The 8,707-nt window shown below is 39.7% G+C and overlaps 1 long non-coding RNA gene across 2 annotated transcripts in view; it reads right to left on the bottom strand.

Annotated features, from left to right (window-relative positions):
* The window catches only part of LOC125921373 (uncharacterized), a 254,986-nt gene extending 246,693 nt beyond the window's left edge, over positions 1–8,293 (bottom strand). For both annotated transcript variants that reach the window (XR_007457396.1, XR_007457397.1), the window contains exon 1: positions 8,216–8,293. This is a non-coding gene — a long non-coding RNA (uncharacterized LOC125921373). The remainder of the gene's footprint in view (positions 1–8,215) is intronic.
* Between the last annotated feature and the right edge of the window lie 414 nt (positions 8,294–8,707).

Raw genomic sequence — 8,707 nt, 5'->3', positions numbered from 1 at the left:
AAAAAAAAATATATATATATATATATATATATATATATATATATAACCCATAAAAGATCAATATCCAGAATATCAAAGGAAGTGTTCTAAATCAATAAGAGACAAACTACCCGGCACCAAAGAAAATGAACAGAACCATATATTTGAAAGGGCACTCAGCCTCACTAGTAGTGAAGGCAATTCAAATTAAAACATCAAGAGGAGACTATTTCACACCCATCAAACCAGCAGAAAGTAACAAGTCTGAAAATACCAGGTGTTAGAGAGTAAGAAGAAAAACAGGAATTCTCATACACACACTGCTGGTAGAAGAGAAAATGGTGTAATGACTCGAAAAGTAATTTGGCGACATCTAATAAAACTGCAGATGTGATTTCTCTTATTGAGCAATTCCCTAGATATATGCACTGAAACTCTCATACATATATGCACAAGAAGAGACAAAAGACAGGTGTGTGTGCATGTACTTCCCAACCCACCCCGCGCTTGGTCCCTGAAGTTTAGCTGTTCCATATACACGTACATGGTCTCTCATTGCAATATGGCTCATAATAGTATTTAAAAAATGTAAGACAGAGACCATCTAAATACCCATAAAAGGAAAATGAACAAGTCATTGTTCAGTAATATGGAATACCACGAAGTGGGACAAATAAATGACCAGGAGCTAAAGGTACCGTAATATATAAATCTGGCAAACAAAGTTGAGAGGAAAAAATCTGGTTGTAGAACAGTTTGATCTAATTTGTTTCAAAACAAAATAGTATTTTGCACAGATATATATATATATATATATATATATATATATATATATTTTTTTTTTTTTTAAATGAAAGCTGCATAAAAGCTAATGACCAACTTAAGCATGGTGTATATCTCTGGGGAGTAGGGAGAGAGCACTGGCATTAAGGAGAGGCACAACACCTATTTCTTCAAAGAAAAGAACAAAAGTAAATGTGGAAGATATTGATGCTGAGTCACTCATACAAGCCTCTTTTTTTTATGTAAATATAAAAATATAAATATAAAAAATATTTTTCCAATAATGTTTATTGGAAAACTCCACAAGAAAGCTAATTGACTAAAAGTCAGTTAGTTGAAAGAAAACAGAACTCTCAGATTCACAAAGAGTAGCGGTAAAAATTGTTAGACCTTCTGGGCAAGTGTCATCTTTAAAATAAAAATGAATGACATTTTATAATAAATTCAGAGTCTGTGTTCGGTGAAAAATGTCTATGGATGATTCTCTGAGCATTACACTAGAAAATGCTGAGGAGAAGCACAAAATGAGATGCTATTTTCTTAGAAATGCAATCGATAAATTTTGTGGTGCCGTCTATGAAAAGTGACAAGTAACCTACATAATTTCAAGTTTTATTTTATATTCCTTCAATAGATGTGTTCCAACATCTGTGGAGCCACAGAAGGATCCCCTAACCGGCCGTCACAAAGCCTGAGCCCTGGATCTGCTGCGTGCTGGTCCTTGCCTTAACTCATCCCACCCCGGTACAGGGGCCCTGCAAGCCCTACCCAGCCCTGAGTCAGTTCTCATCAAGGTTTCCAGGGTACGATTAGTCTAAGAAACATCATCCAGCAGGCTCTATGTTTCATCTTACTGCCCTAAACAATGTGGCTTTCCAATCCACTCCACACTTGGTCCCTAGACTTTAGGTGTTCCATATACACATCACAGCACCCCCCACCCCCACCCCATGAGAAGAAACATCACATGCATGCTGGCACTGTTAGCTATTTTCCAGCCCCACCTCCCTAAGCACAAAGCTTCCTGTTTTCCTATTCCATTTGTGATGTTTCTGATTCTTGACCCCAATGTTGACACTTACTTGGAGGCTCCTCCAGGATTTGATACCTTTCCCCCACATTCCTGTCCTTGCTTTTTTTTTTGCCATAGCCTGGTCCTCTGTTTCAAATGCTTCCCATTGTCTTAAGTAAACTTCCTTCTCTTGCCTCTGGACAAGGCGAGAGGCTGACAAGAGGTTGTCAGCCTCTGGACAACCATACTACAGTCCTTACCGTGCTACCGTCCATCAGCCAGTACCCAAGCTATGGTTATAGTTCATTTGGTGCCTGGGCTGAAAGGAGCATTGAGGAGCTCCTTGTCCACCAACATTAGGCCCATTGCTCCAGCATCTGACCTGCGAATAAGCTTCCACCCTGGTTTCCTAATTTGTCCTCCACTTTCCCTTTCTGGAGCACGAGCCCTACCTTGCAGGATTAGTAACAACAATAGCTACTTATACCAAGGTTGAGTAGGAAAAACAGAAGCTACTCTGTGTATTCCTGGTAGAAGTATTTTAATACAGGGATTTAGAAGTTAACACACCTGCTAGAAGAGACAGGTGGGAGAGGGCTGGCAAAGCTACCACCAGCCACCTCAGCCTGCAGCACTAATGTGCGTGGTTCTTCAGGGCTCGCTGGAAAGCTCTAGGAATTTCTCTGTCCATGTTTCCAGCTGCACAGCCTCCAAAGACTGGGGCTTTCTTCTCTTACCTTCCAAATCTCACCCAAGTGTTTCTCTTGGAAACACCATAACCAAGATTTAAAGACAGAAGGAGAGTATGGGAAGTGCAATCTCCAGCTTCTCCTACAGCATGCAGAGAACTTTCAAGGGGGTAGTACTGATGCCGATTCGACAGCAGACAAGCCAGCACGCTAAACATTTACTGAATGCTTGGAATGTGCCAGGCACTGTGTGAAATTATATCATCTAATCCTCACAATAAATCTATGACATGGACACTTTCTCCATTAACAGAAAAGAGAAACAAAATTCAGAAAGGTGAAGGAATATGCCCAAGATTCAACAGCTAAAAAAATGGCTCAATTAATATTTGAACCTAGGTCACCTGACTGCAAAATCCCAACACTTAACCACCATGCGGCATGTGCCTGAACTCTACCTTTTAGTTAGAACTCTTCAAATGAACTGATCCTTACTAGAATTTTCCACCACTAGTTGAAGACTGATTCTATATCTACAGCCTCTGCTTGGGGTCCTATTTCAAATTGGATAAACCTACCAAGAATAAGGTGGTGCCTCCCAATTGACTCTGTTTTCATGCTGTTTGAAGTTTTCTAGAAGTAAGGCATTCTAGGATCAAGACATTCATTGACACTTCCCTTTGTTCTCTGATATTCAGGCTGTGGACCTTTCTCTCAAGGCCAGCTCTATTTCCACATTAGTTCACCTAGACCTAAGTTTTCTCGATTCCTACCCTTTCCTACTAGCTCAATCTCCCAGCATCCTTCACTGCCATCAAGGCCAAACCATACGTGCTATAACACTGCAAGATTTCAGCAAGCCAATTCTGCCACTACTCTTTGGAACTCCTGAAGCTCCCCACCGCAAATGCACTGTGAATACCTTTCCCAATTTGAGTTAATTGGACAAGTGGCCTAACGTGGCAGAAAATTTTTCAGTAGCCATTACTGCCTACAGAATAATACAGATGCCCTCAATTAACACATTCAAAGCCATTTCCAAATGGCTCAAATCTAATATAGCCCATTATTTCCCTAAATTTATCTTTTATCCTATCAAAACCCATCTAGTTACCATTCTTCTAAAAGGACCTGTATGGACCTGCCTCTCTACCTTTATTCAAGCCATTCTTTCCACTTGGAATGCGCTTTTTAGTCCCCGTCGTCCCCAGCAAATTACAGCTTATTTCTCAAAGCACCTAACAAAAATTGTATTTCTCAATAACAAACATCAATACAGTGCTTGTATCCTGACTATTTGGATAAGCATATTACCCTTTATATTGCACCAAAAATCACTGAGGGCAAGGACTATTTGTCTTAACGATGCTCCTCACCAACATTTTCACAGACTCCTACTATGGACTAAGACGTGACAGATGATAAATTAAAAAAAAAAAAAAAAAAACCTTTAAAATTTAATGTAAAATTAAAAGAAGGTCAATAAAACTGTTATCTAATAAAGTAAAACATTTCCAGTTTTCCCAAAGTAGAAAAGACATTCTACACAATAATTTCTATCTAGGGGCGCCTGGGTGGCGCAGTCGGTTAAGCGTCCGACTTCAGCCAGGTCACGATCTCGCGGTCCGTGAGTTCGAGCCCCGCGTCAGGCTCTGGGCTGATGGCTCAGAGCCTGGAGCCTGTTTCCGATTCTGTGTCTCCCTCTCTCTGCCCCTCCCCCGTTCATGCTCTGTCTCTCTCTGTCCCAAAAATAAATAAAAAAAGTTGAAAAAAAAAAATTAAAAAAAAAAAAATAATAATTTCTATCTATACAAAATAGAGACTTTAGATGATGCAAGTATAAAGAAATTTAATACGAAACTACCAAAATAAAAACTCCTGGGGGGGGGGGTGGGGAACCTAGTTTCTAATTACCAACAGACTTTAACTATCATCCCATCCAAGGTTCGAAACCCATGAAGAGTCAGTACAGGTTATAGATTCTGAGCATTTATCCAATTATGTTCCATTTGCATCCGTTATTTTCAGTCTGTTAAAACACTTACACAAACCCTTGGGATTTCCCCTACCTCCATTCCTAAAAGTATCTCCATCAATATGTTAAATGAGTAACAGAAGCTTTTGTTGAATCGTTGCTGAAACACACTAAATACTGAGAATAGAGAAAATATATCTCCTGAGTCATTCAAATACAGAAACATCAAACTCTGGGAGACTAACAGCCTAAGAATATAGGAGGTGTCAAAGACTGAAGGCATTAGGAAGCCTTAAGGCACTGACACCAAAAGTTGTGTGGCAAGGAGCCTTTGTTTTTCACTGAAAGGAAAAATTCAGATTATAGGCATAAATATACCTCCAACCTGATGGAGGTGGACACGAACAGGATCAGGGTAATAAAATTAAAGCCTGAAGAGGACTGGGCAGAAGCGGGGCTTATGTGAAGGTTTCCACTACATCAGAGACAATTATCTGTAAGCCAAGAGGTAAAGGCAGAAGCTTTAGAACATAAGCTAGCAGTTGTCAGGCATAATCCAAAGGTCTAAAAGCCAAACATTGAAAACAGAGGTGTCTTGGATATCAGGGATCAGGAGTAAGTCAAGCATTTTTAACACAAAAAGGTCAAAGCAGAAGTGAGGAAGACTAAAGGATTTTAATGGTCAAAGTAGATATAAATACAGAATTGTGAATGTCATATTGATCAAGACACTGGCACCAAGGGGGAACCTGGGTGGCTCAGTCGGTGAAGCAGCTGACTTCAGCTCAGATCATGTTCTTGCGGTTCATGAGTTCAAGCCCTGCATTGGGCTCTGTGCTGACAGCTCAGAGCCTGGAGCCTGCTTTGGATTCTGTGTCTCCCTCACTCTTTGCCCCTCCACCGCTCATGTTCTATTTCTCTCTCTCCTCAAAAATAAACATTAAAAAAATTAATAAAAAAAAAAAAAGACACTGGCACCAAGAACAAGAATGCAAAATCTGGTCTGTGAAATAAACATGATTTATTTGTGACACTAATACCCTCTGACTTCCTCTATGCGTTTTAGTAATTGTGACTTGTTCTGTGTTCACAAGTAAATGAAGAAAGTAACTAAACAAGCTGGAGCCCAGAAGCATTCCTGATACAGGTGAGCTGTGTTGGCAGATGAAGAGGAATAGATGAACTGAGTGTAGCAGACTGTATTTTCCAAAGACGGCTACCACAGTATCTCCCATCAAATGTGCTCTTCTGCAATGTGATCCTGCCATTTCCCCATCAAGAAGTGAAGTCTCTAAATAAAAAACGTTGAAAAAAAAAAATTAAAAAAAAAAGGGGCGCCTGGGTGGCGCAGTCGGTTAAGCGTCCGACTTCAGCCAGGTCACGATCTTGCGGTCTGTGAGTTCGAGCCCCGCGTCAGGCTCTGGGCTGATGGCTCGGAGCCTGGAGCCTGTTTCCGATTCTGTGTCTCCCTCTCTCTCTGCCCCTCCCCCATTCATGCTCTGTCTCTCTCTGTCCCAAAAATAAATAAAAAAACGTTGAAAAAAAAAAATTAAAAAAAAAAAAAAAAAAAGAAGTGAAGTCTCATCACTCTACCTGAGGGTGGCCTTTGTGACCTGCTCAGCCCATAGAATGTGGCAGAAGTGACACCCTGGGACTTCTAAGACAAGATTAGAAGAAGCCTCGCAGGGGCACCTGGGTGGCTCAGTCAGTTGAGGGTCTGACTCTTGGTTTCAGTTCAGGTCATGATCTCACAGTTTCATGAGTTCAAGCCCCACGTCGGGAGTTTTTCTCTCTCTCCGCCCCTCCCCTGCTGGTTTTCTCTCTCTCTCTCTCTCTCTCTCTCTCTCTCTCTCTCTCTCTCAAAATAAGTAAATAAACATTTAAAAAAAGAAGCCTTGCAGCCCCCACCTGAGCCTCTTAGAAGGTCGCTCTGGGGCTACTCCTCTGAGAACTTGGAAAGTTCATGGGTAAGTACATGGGAGGCCCAGCTGAGCTCTCAGCAGTCAGCATCAACTGCTAGCCATGTGACATTCCGGCTCAACTGAACCTTCAACCTCAGCCTCTGTTTGACTTCAACTGCATGTGAGACCCCAAGCTGAGCCTGGCTGATACACAAAACCATGAGAGATAATAATAAATTGTTATTTTAAGTTGTATGTTTTGGAGTGGCTTATTATATAGCAGTAGATAATCAGTACCTGGAGTTAAAGGAATGATTTTGAAAATTAACTCTATCTATAGCTTGTAATATTGAGGCCATGTCATTTACAATTATCACCTCTAGTAGACTCAGAAATGCACCGTTTCCCCCATCCACTGCCTTTGATATTCTAATGAAAAGTTTGGTGGAGGAAGAATCTGAAAGTTAAAATGAAATTTGGGATTATCTGGGGAGTTTGACTTGCACTGTCTCTATAATGCCTGTTGCTGCAAATACCTGAGATTTGGGTACAGCCTGGAACAACTGAAAATGTGGAACAGTCTATATTAAAAGGCCAGGATGGAGCATTAGAGATAATTGAGCAATTACTGAACACCTTAGAGAATCCATACTCTGGTGATAATTTCCATTAACAGCAGGAAATTTTCCAGAGAGATAAATCAGACCTTTCTCAAACAATTAATACCAGCACTGTGCTGTTTGTTAACGTTGTTATCTTCCACCTTAAATATTACAGGTGCCAGGCTATTTCACTTACCTCTAAACCTTCAGTTTTTCAGTCCCTGTTAATGCAGGGACATAATGCAAAACATACAGTGATTCTCACTTTACAGTCAATTCTCAATTATCTGAGGCTTATGGAATTATAATTCAGTCCATGAGAGCTCTGCTTAAATATTGGCTTCATTGACATTTGGGCACATCTGGAAATCCCATCTGTTTAATTATAATTTTGCTATCACAACTAAGTTTTTGAAATCTACATAAACCAATCACCTCCCATGAAGGATGGGGCTAGACAGAAGGAGGGAAAAAAATGTATAGATTGTCTTTTGTGTATACATTGCTTTACCATACATTATCTAATTCAATCCCTGTATACAGCAAAGCCATGAGGTACTGTTACTTTTCTTTTATAGAAAAAGAAACTAAGGCTCAGAGTGGTCAAGTTATGTTTGCTTCCTTCCCCTATTTTGCTGCTTGACATCAGAATTAGAGTACAGAGTCTAGAATCAAACAGGTTGGAATCATAATGTGTTAAAATTAGAATTGGTTTTCTAATGTAAAGTTCATCTCCGTTTTTATATATGGCAGTTTCTCTGTGTTAGCTTTTAGAAAAAGTTACAGTTTTCTTAAATGACCTAGCTTCTACTTCCTTGAACTCACATCATCATTATCTGGGAAACATCTAGCCTTAGAAGTGAAACAGGTAACGACTTAGATCAAATAGCAGCAGCAGCCTGCACTGAAACAGAATGAGAAGTAGGAAGACACAACACATCATTTTAAGAGCTATCATGACCACACGAGCTGGAATGCTTTTGATAATGTTTTCTCCTTGTTCTCAAAACTACAATTCTCTCAGTCAGTGTATCCTGAGTTTTGTTTGGAAAGCACGATCATCCTTTGTTTAGAGAGGAAAAGTAGCCTTGGACAAATGGTACTATTAAAAGTTGCTTGGTGGCCCTTTGTAACAAATACGGGCCATTAATGTGGAGGCACAGATTCTTGTGTATTGGTTCATATTTTACATGCACCACAGGGTAGAAATATAAATGGTCTGCAATGCAACTTGTAATTTCAATTTATTAAAAAACTTTGTGTTAGTGACTTACCATTAACTAAGGGACTCTAGGCAGATGTTCTAATTCTCTTTCAGTAGTGTATTGTTTGCCTGGTTCCCAGTTGACAGCTGGAATTAAACAAAGAATTGAGTTTCATTCTATAGTATGACAATCTTATGGGAACACTAAGAGGTAAATTAAAAATTAGTCTACAATCTCTCATGTAACGAAATCATAAAAACATTTGCAGGCATCACTTCAGATGCAACAATAGAATGCAGAGTGTTGTAAATCAAAGAGCACACAGACTATGCTGCAGATGAAGTAATGATAATGCACAAATTAACTTTAGCAGTAATCCTTGAGGAATCCATTTTACTGGGGTAGTATCAATCTTAGCATAGGCATTCAGGAAGGGAAGAAGCAAAAGCAAAGATTAAATAAGAATCTCTGGCAAGTATATACAATTTCTGAAATGTAAGGTAAAGGAACAGGATATTAGACCTAACCTCTTCTAATCGAAATAAAAGTGTGAAGAAATTA

The sequence above is a fragment of the Panthera uncia genome, chromosome C2 (assembly GCF_023721935.1).
Source record: "Panthera uncia isolate 11264 chromosome C2, Puncia_PCG_1.0, whole genome shotgun sequence".
Lineage (NCBI taxonomy): Eukaryota > Metazoa > Chordata > Mammalia > Carnivora > Felidae > Panthera > Panthera uncia.
This window is presented reverse-complemented; position numbering and strand designations above follow the sequence as displayed.